The sequence below is a fragment of the Mustela lutreola genome, chromosome 5 (assembly GCF_030435805.1).
Source record: "Mustela lutreola isolate mMusLut2 chromosome 5, mMusLut2.pri, whole genome shotgun sequence".
NCBI classification, from domain to species: Eukaryota; Metazoa; Chordata; class Mammalia; order Carnivora; family Mustelidae; genus Mustela; species Mustela lutreola.
Genome location: NC_081294.1, coordinates 72,977,493 through 72,993,435, shown reverse-complemented (window position 1 = coordinate 72,993,435; position 15,943 = coordinate 72,977,493). Strand labels below are relative to the sequence as shown.

Sequence of the window (15,943 nt, the reverse complement as noted above, 5' to 3'; positions counted from 1 at the left end):
TGTCCAACTCTAACTGGCTGAACTGGGATTTGAATCCATGTGGTCTTATGCCTGAGCCCACACTGAGAGCTGCCTTTTGTGCCAGGGTCAGCTCTTGCCTGTGGGGAACGCTTTCCCACCCACTATTTCCTTGGATCCCACAGAGTCCAGGGTGGCAGGGCTTGCTTCTGTCTCTTCTTGGAGGGGAGCAACCCAAGGGGCTTGTTCACCTGCCCTGTGTCTCACAGCTAGTCAGTAGCTGAGTCCTAATGTGAGAACAGATCTGGGATTCAGAACCCATAGCATTTTCCAATCACTTTCCTGTTCGTCTGGAACCTGGGCCACCTCACTGCCCGAAGCAAAGGGCAAGGAGCCAGTGTCAGTCAAGAGAAGTCCTGCTGCTCAGTCTATCTGCCGGCCAACCGGGGTCCCCACCGGTCCCCATGGGGCGCCTGTCACTGCCACCCACTCCAACAAGTCTGTTTGTGCCGAGCCCTGGGTTTCCCATTATATCCCGGTGACCCTGCAGAGACAAGGGAACATCAGCTCTTTAAGGTGGGGCATGACCATCCAGACCTCTAGGCCAACCAGGACCCTCCGCCTCAGACCTGACCTCAGCCAAGACATTCTCCCCACTCCAGTGTCCCCTAACAGCAGGATTAGGATGATAGAAAGATTCCCTTGGGCAGCTCCACAGGGGCAGGCAGAGCCTGAGGCTACCAGCGGCATAAGTGCCAGGGATGTAAATTCCTCAACACTGTGACAGAAAGAGGAGGATGCCTTGGTACACAGGGACCTCATGAAACCCTAAGAGCAGACCCTCTATGCCAGTGGGCATGATGGCTGCTTCCCTTTTGCAGATGAGGAAAAGGAAGCACAGAGGTTAAATGACTTGCTCAAGATCACAGTGCTTATAAGAAGTTTATCTGGTTCAGGAGCACATGCTCTTCACCTTCAGACTTCTCTGCCTCCGTGCAACAGAGTACAAGCAGTCCCATGGCCCAGGTTGTGGATCGAATGGGACAATAATGCTCTGCTACCCACAGCTTCCATCCTTGCTCTCCTCCGGCATCTGAGTGTGACAAAGATGACTTTGACAGGGCCCTGAGCCTAGCCTGCCTCTTATCAGCCCAGCACTCTCACAGGTGGGGGCAGCAGCAGGATATGTGCTATGACCGCCTCTACTTTTCTTTCTTGCAATCCTGCCCGTGGATCCCAGGTGCTTCCACTTCCAGGCCCACATCTCCCAAAGAAGAAAAGAAACTCTGGGTTTGGGTTATTGAATTCAAATTCTAACTCTACTCCTCTACAGACCTGGGTTCTTGGGAAAGATGTGCCTCCCAGACGACAAGGATTCCATCTGGATTTTCACATACGTCTCCTGAACTTCCAATGTTGGCAATTGTTTCAGAATTTTAAAAACACTTTGAGAGGGCCAAACTAAACACATCTATGGGCCAGAATCGGCTGGTGAGAATAAATGAGAGCAGCATTGAGCCCTGAGTTGAGCCCTGAGCGCAGTGGCTGGCTCTCCACATAGGTGCTAGTCATTCTGTGATAATCTGGGGCCAGGTGAGAAGTCCTCTGAGCCACACCCCCTCACCCAGGGGCACCTACACTGTAAGTCAGACCAGCTGGGACAGGACCCTCTGACGGCCAATGCCCTTCTGGTAATGTTGTTTCCTGCTGCCCAGGGACCTGTCACAGTGACTTGCAGCATGCAGACCTGTACCCCACCCTCAGCCCTGTCCAACCTGCCCTCTGTGAAAACACCCTAGAGTTCTCTGGGATAGGGTGTTATTAAGGGAACAGATTGTGTGTGGCTTAATTGGAATAATAACTAGGCTTCAGAGGGAAGCTACTGTTTTGTGAGTGAAGCTTCTTTCCTTTGAACCAGGTCTGTTCCAAAGGCCTCCCTGCCTCAGGTGAGCCTCCACTGTAAGTGGCTAATGAAGTGCCAAAGGAGGCCTGGGCTCTCCCATGGGACAGTCCTTTGTCCCTGGAACCCCCATTCCAACACAGCTAGGAGACAGGGAGGACTCCTTCACCAAAGCCCAAATCCAGGCCAGGCGGGTGGGTGCTGACACTTGGGTTTTGGCCTCTAGTTTCCTCTCTCCACTAGCTCCTCCAACCTGTCCCAAAGCAAGGTCTGCTCTGGGAGAACACCCTACTGTCCTAAGGCACTTACTTGTGGGGGCTTTTGAAGCCCTACCTATAAAGGAGAGTCTAGGAGAGCAAGGGTCCCTTTTTCCTCCCTTTGGCACCTCCCACACCATCCCCAGCACAGAGACACAGAGACACAGCTCTCCTCTGAGCATGGTGTCCTAGGGATCCTTCAATGCAGCAGCCCCACGGCCTCTCTGCAATCTCTGCCCCACAGCCAACCCCTGACAAGTCCAGTGGGCTCTCCCTCCAGAACTTACGCTGAATGCATCCATTTGTCCTGCCTGTCTACTGCTACCAACCTGGCCCGAACCAGTCCCATCTCTTGCCTGGACTTTGCATTCATTTCCTAGCTCCCGCTATCGCTCCTCCCCTATCTAGAATCCACAGAGCAGCCAGAGTGACCTTTAAAAAAACATAAATCAGATCGTGTCATACCCCCTCTTTTTAAAATCTTTCAAAGGCTTCCTGCCGATCAAAGGACAAAACTCAAAACTCTTGACCACAATATCCTACATGATCCGGCCCCTTCCTACCTCAGCAAGTTCACAGGGCCCACTATCCCCTTCCTCATGGCTTTCTAGCTACACTGGTCTCCTTTCATCTCCGGAAAGAAGCCACAAATTCCATGCTTTGGGACCTATGCACAGATGTGCTCTCTGCCTGGAAGATTCTATGTAGTACGTACATGTCTGATGTTTTATCCTTCACATTTCAGCTTCAATGTCAAGGAGGTCTTCGCCTGCTACCTTCTCTAAAGAGAGCCCACAACGCCGTTAGTCAACATCTTTAGAGCCTCCACCACAATTACAGTCTGGTGATCTACTTGTTGAATGCCTTCCTCCTCAGAGAGGGGAGTGAGAAGCACGGTCTGTCTGGATCTCTGCGAGAGCCCCGATGGCCCCTGATGTTATCCCCAGCACACGATATGGGCTTGGTACCCAGGGAGTGTGGAGTATGTTCTTGTCCCTTCCCTACAGAAGTGTGGGGAGCACAGAGCCCAGCTGGCCGGCCTGCAGCTTGCAGGAACAAACACCCCAGGCCAAGATTTTGTCCTGTTTTCACAGCCTGCCTTCCCCATCTTAACCTCACACATTTTCCAGGAGGCTTTATTTGGTTGGGCTCCTGGCTAATGATCAATGTCAACTAAGTAATAGGGCAGCAATTTGGTGGCAGATGTTTTCTTGGCAGCACTAGCCATTGGCCTTAGTGGGGGCCTTGGGTCTGGACTTGAAACATCAATGCCCAATGCCAGCCCCCTTTAAAGACCTCTCTGCAAATAAACTCAAACACCCTGGGCCTCCATTAACGCTCTTCCAGCTGACCCTGGGAACAGTGGGCCTTTCAGCTCCACTAGTGCAGCAGCTCCCTGGGCAGTTAAAACACCCCAACCTGGCCTCCAGCCTCTCCTCCCTGGGGGCGACCAGGCCTGCCCTGCCCGCCACCACACACAGCAGGACTTCGTCTTCTTCCTTAAAAAAGGTAAGGGGGGGGGAATGGCTTTCAAGCAGGCAATTTACCATTCCAGACAATCTTTCAAAGAGAAACAAAAACTCTCCCTGTCTGAGGCAGACCGCTTAGGCGTGTGTGTAATAAGATGCTAATACAATTTAATGATATTTCGGCTGGAAAACCTGTCCTCAGAGCCTCCTTGTGTCGGGAAGGCCAGACGTTCAGAAAACAAAAACTGCATGCTCTTAAACCGCTTTAAGCGGGGGTCGAGCCCCGCTCTTTCCTATCTCTCATTAACTTTAATGCCTTCTCGGGGACAGTAATTGCTATTACAGAAAAGATTTTGTACACACAGATCCTCAAACTTGCTTCTCTGAGCATAGGGGCACCTTAGTCCTCCTCCAACACTCATCATGGCCCACCTGCAATACCAAGTGTCCCAGAGGGTACCCAGCTCCCTTGAAACATGCTGCCCACACTCACCCCCCAAACCCAGTTCTGGGGACATACCTAGGGGATCCTGGAAGAATGAAAGGGGCTTTGTCTACTTTGTCCTTCTGCACCTTCTCACCCTACCCTCCACCTCAGAGAGGGCAGAGCTCAGTCCACTCGCTCCCACAGATGGCTGCCCATTGCAGGACCACTGCAAGGTCCTTCCGAGCCCTTCTTCAGGGAAGGGAGCTGGCTCTCTGGCCTAGCCTAAAGGGGAGAGATCAAAGGTCAAAGCTGCATCTGGGCCCTCTCCAGTTCATTAATAATAGTAAAAATGGCCAATACTAATCAAGTGCTTACCACATGCCTGGCTTTGGGTTTAATCTTCTTTATGCAATATATTGCTCAATCCATATACCAATCATGGGGTAGGGACTGTTATTAACCCCACTTGCAGATGAAGAAAGTGAGGAACAAAGCAACTGTCACAGCTGGTGACTGCACAGCTATAGCATTCAAATTCAGGTTATCTGACGCCAGGTGGTGTACCCTGCCCCCTCCCCACCCCGCCACCTCCCGATGGTACTCAGGCCTGTTGTAGCCCAGAGTGTGGCTGGGGTACTCCAGATTCCTATGAGTTATCTGAGAACCTTTCTGGGTTCCTAAACTTTGAGCCACACAGTCAGGGTCTTTTGTGGATGGAAGACAAAGCAGGCCAGGGGTTAACTCCTCCCCACAATCCTGACCTTGCCCTGGAGCACCTAAAGGTAGAACTAACTATGAGGTCTGTGAAGAGCTTGCTAAATGAGTTGTGAAGAATTTGGACTGGAAGTCACTGAACCGGGTCTTGGGTATAAGATAACCTCCTCCCTGTCACCAGCAACTCCAGTTAGCCAGAACACCCTGCTCGCCACCCCCCCCCCCCCACCAGTGCTACCTCAAAGATGTGGTAGTCAGTGTCAAAGGCCTACTCTCAAAATTCTGGGGTGCACCCTGGGGGCTGGGACCAGCAGTCCCACCTCACCTGCCAATGAAAGCCAAGTGGAAGCTCTCTTGGATTAGTGTTACTGGCCATTTAGCCGAGCAATTTAGGCAAAGGAAAAGCATGCTGGATGGGAAATGTTCTGGAAACATTGCTGCATCCCAAGTCCAAACAACTTTGTCCTTAAACACTTCATCTCCAAAAGTGCTAGAGAGACCTTTGGCCAAACAGTTTCAAAATCAACATTCAGTGCAAGGCTTGCTGCCTGGGGCAAGGACTTCCCTCTGTGAGGGATTTGCTGTAGAACCAAATGCTTTTCCACTCCAAACACCCAACAGCACTTGGGACAACGCAGAGGACTCCAGATCAAACAAACATCCCCTTTTTTCCCCCACCATGCAAACTTTCTCAATAAATTATGCGCCCACTTCGGATCAAAGCCTGTTTTGCAGCCTGTGACCTAAAAAGCAAATAGCGTCTCTTAAACATGAAAGCCCTCCTCCCTGCCTGGGTCGGCTTTATTACTCATTCCTTCCCCTTACAGTTATTCTGATGTTATTTTCCTCCTCTGCTTGTCAGATCGCTTTGCAAGTCCCAACCCGCCTGAGGAAGAAGAGACGGGAGGGATGGTTCCTTCACTTGGGGCCCTAAGGTGATAGAGGAAGTCAGGGTAGGGGAGAAGCCAGCACCCTGGGAACCCAGGAAACAGGGCCAGGCCCGGTTGGCAGCTCCTTGCACGGCCCCTTTGCCAAATGTCCTACTGGGAATTTTACCAGTAAAGGGAGGGAGTTAATGCCACTGTGGAAGGAGGGGCCAGGCAGCCGTACCACCACCTGGGCCCCTGATTCAGTCTGCAAACAGAAACGTAAAGGGGACATCCTGACCGCCAGTCTAGGCTCAAAGCTCAGGGCTCCTCCCCTTTCCAACAAAGGCAAGGCTGCTGGCCAGTCCTGCCCTTTCAGCTCCTCCCCAATTCTCTTTAGCGCAGCTGTGAGTGCAGACAAGGAGCCTCCCTATAACCCCCTACAAAACTCAGCCTCTGGGTAAAACTTTATGTCCCGCAGTGGATGAGCGAGGGGTGCTAAGCGCGGGAGCAAAGTCTGGAAATCTGCAGAGACCAGAGTCGCCCGGCGCAGCGTGTCCTTGGCTCAGGGAACAGGGAAACACGGTCCCTCCCGCCCCCAACAGCCCGGGGCACAAGAGACCTGCAGCCAAGGTGGTTAAAAAAAAAAGCGTCCCGGCCCGCGGTTGAGGCTAAGAGGATTGGGAGGAGGGGTGGCGCGTGCCTCCAGCCTGCCCCTGGAGGCAGTCAGCGGGACCGCAGGCTGGAGGCGCGCCGGCGTGATTCCGACCGCGGGAGCCGGGAGGAGGAGCCGGAGGTGGCTGCGGGGGGCTCCGGCCCAGGCGAAGGAAGGGCAAGAGGCGGTTCGGGCCGGGGTGGCGGACCTGACGCCTGGGGCGGGGGGAGGGCTTTAGGTGAAGCCGGTAAGAGGAGCCGAACCTCTAGGGAAGTGGGCAGCTACGTGTGGCGGGGGACTGGTTGTGTGTGGGGTGTCCTGGGCCTCTGGAAGCCACAGCGAAGCCTTCCTGCCTGTCTCGCAGACATCCCCACCTTCTGATATAACAGCTACGAGTCGCCAAGCTGACCCCTTCTCATCCCTTGGCCTGGAGACCAGAGTGTCTTAGGCTCAGGGATAGGCGGGAAGGGACCGGACGGAGCCACAAGTCTGCAGCCAGGCGGGGAGGAAGCGGGCGGGTGCCGCTCCGCAGGCGCAGGCGAGTGGGTGGGAAGGAGGGAGGGAGAGAGGGAGGAAGGAGGTGAGGCCGGGAAGATGCCACTGCCGGGGGCGGGGCGCGGCCGGGGATCCGGGAGAGGGACTGCAGCGGTGCTTAGTGGGGGCTGGGGCTGCAGTGTCACTTATTTGAGGGTCAGGTGTGTATGTCCCGGGCTGAGACTGCCACTTGCCTACATCTTCCCGGTACCACCCAGGGGGCAGAGACGGAGGCGTAGGTTAGGGGACTGCAGTACTGTCCCCGAAGCGGGACGCGAACCGGCTGAGTTGGGAGAAGGTAAACAAGGGCCACGCCCCCTGCCGTCGCCCCGCGGGCGCGCACCCGCCGCTCCGGCCGCAGCCGGTACATTTCCACTCTCCTAGCGCTTCTCCCCCGCCGGTCTCCCGCGCAGCCCCGAAGGGGGGGCTGCCCCCGACCCCAGCCCCCGCCCGGTACGTCGGGGCTGCACACTCGGCATACTCACCTGGAAAGGGTGTCCCCCGCCCCTCCAAAACACTGTGTTTAATTTGTGCAGAGCCTCCGCGCCCGGGAGCTAAGCATGCTGCCCCCGCGTGCAGCGCCCGCGTGCACCCAACCCAGAGAGGGGGCGACAGGGCGGAGGCGGTGGCCCCCGGAAGGTGTCTGGGACCGGACCGGCTGCACGTGAGCCCAGCGCGGAGTCATGTGCACCGGCTCAGCCCGGTTCGGCGGCCGGACGTGCTGCGTATCAACAAAATGAAACTCAGGGCGACAGGAGGGCAGATAGCTCCAGGTCCTCTGAACGCCCATCCCCGGCGGAACGACCTCCCCACCACTGCTGTCTCCCGCCGCAGCCCCTCCGCGCGGCCAGAGCCCGCGGGGCAAGTTGCAGCCCTGGCGCGCCCCCGCCCGCCCGCGCCCCCTCACCGGCCCGGGGGCGCTTTGCCGCAGTCATTAATAAAGAAGGTCGCCAAGCTCACCCTTCCAAAAGTTGTTGTTGCATGCGCCCCTCTCAGCCTCCCCGCAATGTACTCTTTAAAACACGACTGACCAACATGCGCAATCTCTCTCCCCTGTGCTGTGCATCTCCCGCCCCCCCCCCCCGCGCCCTGGCTTCCTAGAACAGGCAGCCAGCAGGAGAGAGAGGGAGCGAGCGAGCAAGAGAGAGAGAGCGAGCGAGAGCGAGGGAGCGAGGAGCGCTGGCAGATCTGTTGCAAAAAAACACAAAATAACGCCGTGGAGATGCGCAGGGCCCATCGCTCGGGGCTGGATCTTACCTTCCTCCACGGTGCCCTTCCGAGGGGCGCTGCCCTGGACTACGCGCCGCGGCGGGGGCCGGCGCGGGAAGGATGCTCCCGAAACCCCGAGCTCCTGGGGCCGGCGCGGGCGGGCGGGGGGCGCGCATCCATCCGGGGTCGCGGTGAGGGAGGCGGCCGGGCCCGCGGCGTCCCCGGCCCCGCACCCTTGCTGGGGACGGTCAGCCCTCTGGACCTAAACCCTTGCCTCTAGGAATGGGCGCAAAGTAACTCCATGGACGCTACTCACCACCCCCCCTCCAAAATAGCCTCCAACTGCGATGGCCGCGGTCGGCACCATTCACCAATCCCCCTGTGTATGTTTCTGTTTCTTTTTAAACCAAGACTTCCTTGTGATCTCTTTAGAAAAAAAAAAAAAAATGTGTTGGGGTGGGGGTGGGGTGGGGGCGGGCGGGAGGAGCGAGGGAGGGGGAGTAGCCACTTTTTTCTTATTCACTCGGATCTCCACTCCTGACACCCCCAGCCGCCCGCCCCACCCCCAGCCCAGTTGTTTGGCTTCGGAAGCGGGTCCAGGTAGCGTTGCAGGCCTCATGGGGGAGGGTGTTCTGCCGGGCTGCCCGTCTGCCTGCACCTCAGGCCCAGACTCCCCATGGGCTCTGGGGCGCCCCCAGCCCGCCCTGTCCCCAGGGCCGGGCCCGAGCGGCGGCTGCGCCCGTGCAAGTCCCATCAGGTCTGCTCACACTTCACACACTCACACACATACCCCGCCCCTCCACTCTCTCACTCACACTTTCTGCTCACACTCCGCCCCCTTCGCTCCCCAGACCCGGGCGGCGCCCCCCGCAACCTTTAAAAAAAAAAAAAAAGCAAGCTTATACTTAAAAAAACCTTTTGGCGCCATATTAATGACGTACTTAAAATTTGCCATTTCTCCCTGCGTCAAAAAGACGTTTCTTTGCAAATAACAGCCTGAAGGCGACACTCGCGGAGGGAACAAGGTTTGCACTGAGCACCCCGCCTCCCGGGGCTCCAACGCTGGAAGACCCTCGCCCTAGGCCCTGCTCCTGAATCGCTGGTTTAAAAATGCGAATCGAATAAATCGCGTGGCGCTTTGCAGCGCCAGAAGTGAGCAGAAAGTGCTGGCAGGAGCGGAGGGGAGGGGCGCGCGCGCGAGTCTGGGGGAGGGGGCGCGGCCCTCCTCCCCCACCCACGGCAGATGGAAACTAACAACCCGGGCGGGGGGAACTTGAAATTGTGGGCGACCTCAAGAAAGAGGGGCGGTCCGTAGAGAGGGTCCTTCTCGGGTTCGTCGCCCCCTCCCCCGCCCGGGTGCCTCCGGGCTCCCAGCTCTGCCCCGCATTTCCGGGGGTTGGGGAACGCAATGATGGGTGGGTGGGTAGCTGCTTGCCCCGGTCCCAGTAGGAGTTTGCCCCACAGTGTCCCCTTCCCCCAACCCCCAGCTCGTCCTTCCCATTACCCCTAAAGGGTTAAAAATCGAGGGGGCAACTTCCAAAGGCTGGCACTGGGCGAGGAAGCGGGGCGCCCCTTTCCCCACCCTTCGCCTCCTCGCCCCTCCTCCTCCGGCTCCACTTCCCGACTTGACCTTGTGGTGCACAAACAGTGCGCTCGGATCCTCGCAGTTTCTGGAAGAAGCGCTTGCGCTCGCCAGGCAGGCGGGCTGTCGGGCGGCTCGCGGGCGGTGGCGGGGCCTTGGATCGGTTCCCGGAGCCACGGGCCACACCCACCCAACCCCCGGCACCCGCCGCGCTCACCTTCTCTCGAGGAAGGAGCTGGGCTGGCCTCCTGGGTGGGGTGGGGTGGGGGGCAGCTGCAGCCTTCTCCGGATGCTCCCAGCTGGGGAGGGGGTGGTCTGGTCTCAGGCTGGGTTTGGTGGGGGAGACCTGGGAGCCTGGGTCAACATCCCCAAAGCATCGTTGCCAACTTTTCTTTAACTCTTCCTTTTGGCTGCCCATCAGAGATAATCCAGTCATTTTTTTCAACTCACCTTTGGCTTTGATGGCACGTGGGTGAGTTGGTGAACGGGATCAGGAACCGCCTTCCCTCTCCAAGACTGAAGGTTGTTTATTCTTTCCTTCTTTCCCTTCTAACCCCCTTCTGTGGAAAGATAAATATTCAATTTACATAAGATGACATTTATGTGACAATTAAAAAGATCCCCCGATGGAATGTTGTGAACACATTTCCTTATAGGAGAAATAAATCTAATAATAAACAAACTCATAATAACAGCACAAGTCCTCTGACAGGGTAAATTGTCTACACAACAAAGACGGAGATGATGAATGCAGAAATAAGCACTTTTTGCAACAAGAAAGAAATATGTACTCAAAGGGAGGCACTGCAACATTTTCTTCCTTGGCCTTCATTCACAAAGTTTGGGGAGGCTTGTCTGGCAAGATTGAGGAACTGGGGTACCACCTCCTGGTTAGACCTGACTCCAGCTCTGAGTGGTCAGTTGTTAGGATTTTTTCAAACCCAAGCTCCATGGCAGAAAACATGACGCAGGCTGTCTGCATGTAACAAAATGGTTAACTACCTGAATTCTTATCCTAGGTTTGCAGTTGAGAAGCTACTTGATGTGGACAAGTGCATTCATTTCTCTGGGTCTCTTTCCTCTTCATAGAACAGGATGGCTGGAGGGGTCCTGAAGCGGTGTGTCTGTATATATATGCTGTTTGTGAAAACACAAACACTCCTGGCTCAGAGTGCACATCACACAAGAGCATTTTCTCTGGTGCTTAAGTTTTGGAAGGGTGAATATGCTCCCTGAAGGTTCTTAACACTGAAAAACTGCAGAACAATGATTTCTGTCTTGCTCTCCATGAGAACATAGACAAGATCTCCTAGTTAGGGCAAAAAGAAAGGCCAGGAGAAAAAACTGGGGTACGTGGCGGGCTTCATGGTCAAGGTCCAGATAACAGTCTCAACCACACATCTGAAGTGGTAATCGAGGCACCTGTTGACAGTGGCACAGCCTAAAGAAACTGCTCTGATCAGGTCTAATTGCAGAGGGCTAATGTGCACCAAAAGGCTGGACAGGCTCCTCCTCTTAGCGGTCGGGATCCTGTGACCTTGGTAAGTAGTTATAAAATGACCTAGAGAGATAGAAGAGAGAGAAGATGACTGTTTATAGAGCACCTGCTCTGTGCTGTGCACTATGCAACTCATTCCATTTTGTCCTCACAAAAATCTCATCTTACCTATTCAGAAAGGTTTAGTGACTTACAAACAGTCACACAAGCTAGCAAGTGGTTATATAGAATTGGCACCTAGCAGATGATCTCAAAGACTGCATTTTTTCCGTTTTACCACACTGCCAGAAATAAAAAGTATTAGCATTATTGGTTTCATTGAGGATGGGGGCCTGATTGTCATAATAGCAAGAAAGAATTTTGTGGGTGGCATTTTGCCTCTAAGGTGGTTCACTGACTTTGGGGGAAAGCCAGGTCCCCGAAGGAGTCCTCGGAAGGCACTTCTTGTTTAGGACTGGAGAATTCTTGGATTTCCACTGCTCTCTGCTACTGTTTAAGGTTAACCTTGAAAATGTTAACAGTGGGGCGCCTGGGTGGCTCAGTGGGTTAAGCCTTCGGCTCGGGTCATGATCTCAGGGTCCTGGGATTGAGTCCCACATCGGGCTCTCTGCTCAGCGGGGAGCCTGCTTCCTCCTCTCTCTCTCTGCCTGCCTCTCTGCCTACTTGTGATCTCTCTCTGTCAAATAAATAAATACAATCTTTAAAAAAAAAAAAAAGAAGAAAATGTTAACAGAATAATAGCAATGGAGCTAATTATAACTCCTTAGTCTTTAGTAAAAGTCTCACAAATCATTAACTTATTACAGAAAAAAAAATAAGAAACATAAAGTTCTTGGAGATGTAATCATTCACTTTTGTCAACAAATATTTATTGAGTGCCTCCTGTATACCATGCGTCATGCTAGAGGCTGAGGACAGCACAAAAATGACACCCTCTCACAGAACTCACTTTCTAGTAGAAAGAAATACAAAATTTTTAAAAATAAAATATTATATTTAGGGGCAATTGGGTGGCTCAGTTGGGTAAGCGTCTGCCTTCAGTTCAGGTCATGATTCCAGGGTCCTGGATTGAGCCTTGCATGGGGCTCCCTGCTCAGCGGGAAGCCTGCTTCTACCTCACCCACTCCCCCTGCTGTGTTCCTTCTCTCGCTGTCTCTCTCTGTCAAATAAATAAATAAAATCTTTTAAAAATATTATATCTGAAGGTGAGTAAGTGCTATTTTGAAAAAATTAAGTAGGAAAGGGGGATAGGGAATGTGGTCATGCAATTTAAATAGAGTCCTCTGGGAAGAACTGCCTGAGAATGTGGCTTCTGAATAAAAGGAAATGAAGGAATGAGCTGGGAGGGCTTATGGGAGAAGAGGGAACATTCTAAGCTGGGGTTTCTTTGGCATGGAGTCCACAAGGTCACCGCCCCCCTCCAGAGATCTGTGGATAGAAATCCAGGGGCTCTTGACTTTAGATGGGGTAAAAATTATACCTTTATTTTCACTAATTAACATTTAGCATGTTCTTCTACTATGAATGCAGACAGCAAATTACAGTATTATTAGCAGCACCTGTGACACTGTTGCTTGTAGCAATCATAGATATTTTCATATCACATTATAGTTGTTACAACTATCTTAAAATATCATGACAGTTGTCACTACTTCGTAATTGTGCTGCTAGCTCTTATGATTTAATGAATTAATAAGGAACACATATATTACTATATTACATATTTTAAAAATATTTTGAGAGTTGTATTTCAATATAATTGGTTTTCCTTATAATTCATGAAACTCATTTTATGGATTTAAAGATATTCTGAGAAGGAATCCACAGGCATCACAGACTGCCAAAGGGGTCCATGGTACAAAGTAAAAGGAACCACTGTCTCCACAGAGAGACCAGCAAATGCAAAGGTCCTGAGGCAGCAATGTGCTTACTATGTAAATGTATAAGAAAAAGATTATATAGGGCGTTATTAGGAACTTGGCTTTTGCTAGGCAAAATAAAGATGGATTTGAGCAGAGGAGTGACATGATCTGACACTGGATTTTACAGGGTAGTTTGCTGCCAGAGGAAGGACAGCCTGAAAGTAGAAAGGCTGAAGCTGGAGGACAGGTTAGAAGGTAATAGGTAGCAGTGGAAGTGGTCAAATTCCATATTATGAAGATAGCTCTGACATTTCTTTTTTTTTTTTTTTAGATTTTATTTATTTATCGGGGTGGGGGGAGAGCAAGCGAGCACAGGCAGACAGAATGGCAGGCAGAGGCAGAGGGAGAAGCAGGCTCCCCGCTGAGCAAGGAGCCCGATGTGGGACTTGATCCCAGGACGCTGGGATCATGACCTGAGCCGAAGGCAGCTGCTTAACCAACTGAGCCACCCAGGCGTCCCAGCTCTGACATTTCTTGATGGGGTATGAGAAAACAAGAAGTCAAGAATGACAAAAAAATTTTCTCTTGAGCCAGTGGAAAACTAGAATTGCCATTAACTGAGATGTGGAGACTAGGGAAGGAGTAGATTTGGAGGAGGATAAGGAGCTCAGTGTTACACGTGGTAAGGTTAACATACCTCCTAGACGTCCAAAAGCAGTCATCCTGTAGGCAGCTAGAAATGGTAGCCTCATCTCAGGAGCATGTTCTGGGCTGAAGCTATCTTTTGAAAGGTGTCTGCAGGCGGCTGGTATTTAAAGCTATATAAGGTTGTTTGAGATCACTCAGGAAGTGAGTGTAGAAAGAAAAGAGGTCCAAGGATGGTGCCCTTGGCCACTGCAAGATTAAGAGTTCTGAAAGATGAAGAGGAATCAGCCAAGATATTGTGAAAAGGAATTATTCAGACATTTCTCCAACGCAAAAATACAAATGGCCAATAAGCACATGAAAAGATGCTCAAGATTGCTAACCATTAGGCAAGTGCAGATCAAAGCAGCAGTGAGGTACCACCTCATGCCCAGTAGGATAACTACTATTTTATTTTATTTCTTTTTTTAAAATTTTTAAGAAGATTTTATTTATTTATTTGAGAGAGAGAGCGAGAGAGCACAAGCTGGGGAGGGACAAAGAGAGAGGGAGAGAGAGAATCTCAAGCAGACTCCATGCTGAGGGTGGAGCCCTTCCCAGGGCTCAGTCTCACAACCCTGAGATCATGACCTGAGCCAAAATCAAGAGTCTGATGCTTAACCGACCGAGCCAAGTGCCCCTTTACATTTTATTTTAAAGTAGGCTCCACACCCAACATGGAGTTTGAACTCAGAGCCCCGAGATCCAGAGTCAAGTACTCTACCAACTGAGCCAGGCAGGTGCCCCAAGATAGCTACTATTTTTAGAAAACAGAAAATAACACGTGTTGACAAAGATGTGGAGAAATTAGGACCCTTGTGCTCCATCAGTGAGAATGTAAAATAGTACCACTACAGTGGAAAACAGTATGTCCAGTCCTCAGAAAATTAAAAATAGAATTACCATATGATCCAGCAATTCCATTTCTGGGTATATACTCAGAAGAATTAAAAACAGGATCTTGAAGAGATATTTGTGTACATGTGTTCACAGCAGCATTATTCACAATAACTAAACTGGAAGCAACCCAAGGGTCTGTTAATGGATGAATGGGTAAACAAAATGCAGTATAGACATCTAATGGAATATTATTCAGCCTTAAAAAGGAAGGAGACTCTGACACATGCTACAACATGGATATGAAGTTTTAGGTCCTTATGCTAAGTGAAATAAGCCAGTCACAAAAAGACAAATACTGTAGATGTCTAGGCTGGTGAAATTCATAGAGACAGAAAGAGGAATGGTGTTTGCCAGGGGCTGGGGTAGGGAGGGGAGATGGGGACTCATCATTGAATGTGTACAGTTTCAGTTTTGCAAGATGAAAAATTTCCAGAGATGAATGGTGGTGATGGTTGCACAACAGTGTGAATGTACTTAATATCACTGAACTGTACACTTAAAATGATTAAGATAGTAAAATTTATGTTATGGGTATCTCACCACAATTTTTTAAAAATGGGGGGAGGGGCACCTGCCTGGTTCATTCAAGAGTCAAGAACATGTGACTCTTGATCTCAGGGTTGTGAGTTTGAGTCCCATGTTAGGTATAGAGGTGACTTAGAAATAAAATCTTCAAAAATAGTAGTGATAATTTTGTTAAAATTGGGAGAGGGGAGAGAGTTAAAGGGAAGCAGTAGTATCCAGAGAGATAGGAGGAATGTCCTGGAAGCCAAGGTAAGAGAGTTTCAGGAGGGAGGAAAACTCTATGTACAAAGCTACCAAGGGGAATAAGGTGAGATACGGAGTGACAACTGATGGTTAGTTTCAGTCATGTAGAGGTCACTGGTAATGTTGATAAAAGCCATGTCAACAGAGTGGCATGGACAAAAGTCTGATTAAGTGGGTTTAAGAGAGAGTGGGAAAATTTATAGTTGTTACAGCTTGTTCCAAGATTCTACCTGAAAATGAGAAGTTCTCTGTAATATGTATGTTTATAGACATGGATGGTCACATATCTGTAGAAATTCTTTCTGTTGGTCATTCAGTCAGTGTTTCCTGGCTGCCTACTCTGTGCCAAGTCTTCTGCAAAGTGCATAATTTGGCACTCAGGAGAGGACAAATCCAGCAGCTCTGCCTCCGAGACTCCAGGCAGGAGCTGCAGGTGGGGTCTGGGACAGATAGAAAAGCTGCCCGGGGCTGCATCTGTGGCTTAAGACGCTGTCCTGGCGAGATCCAGCTTGGCCACTTTCTGTGGTGCTACAGATGCATGCCTGGGAGAAGCACCCCTCTGGAGCCTTCACCAGCTGGTTTAGGGATGGTACTGACCAGCTCTAGGAGATGTCTGGATGACGTGCCAGCCAGGCCACCTGTCTCTTCTCAGACTCTCAG

The 15,943-nt window shown here is 51.6% G+C and overlaps 1 protein-coding gene across 13 annotated transcripts in view; it reads right to left on the bottom strand.

Moving 5' to 3' along the window:
- Nucleotides 1–9,718, bottom strand: part of JADE2 (jade family PHD finger 2) — a 53,751-nt gene extending 44,033 nt beyond the window's left edge. For 2 of the 13 annotated variants that reach the window (XM_059174592.1, XM_059174599.1), the window contains exons 1-2: nucleotides 7,741–7,829; nucleotides 4,105–4,293 (exon numbers count right to left, since the gene is read on the bottom strand). The gene's annotated coding sequence lies outside the window, so the exon portion shown is untranslated. Of the gene's footprint in view, nucleotides 1–4,104; nucleotides 4,294–4,386; nucleotides 4,569–7,265; nucleotides 7,403–7,740; nucleotides 7,844–8,037; nucleotides 9,572–9,619 lie in introns of those variants that run through there. The other 11 variants (XM_059174593.1, XM_059174598.1, XM_059174594.1 and 8 more) reach the window with 10 other exon arrangements.
- Between the last annotated feature and the right edge of the window lie 6,225 nt (nucleotides 9,719–15,943).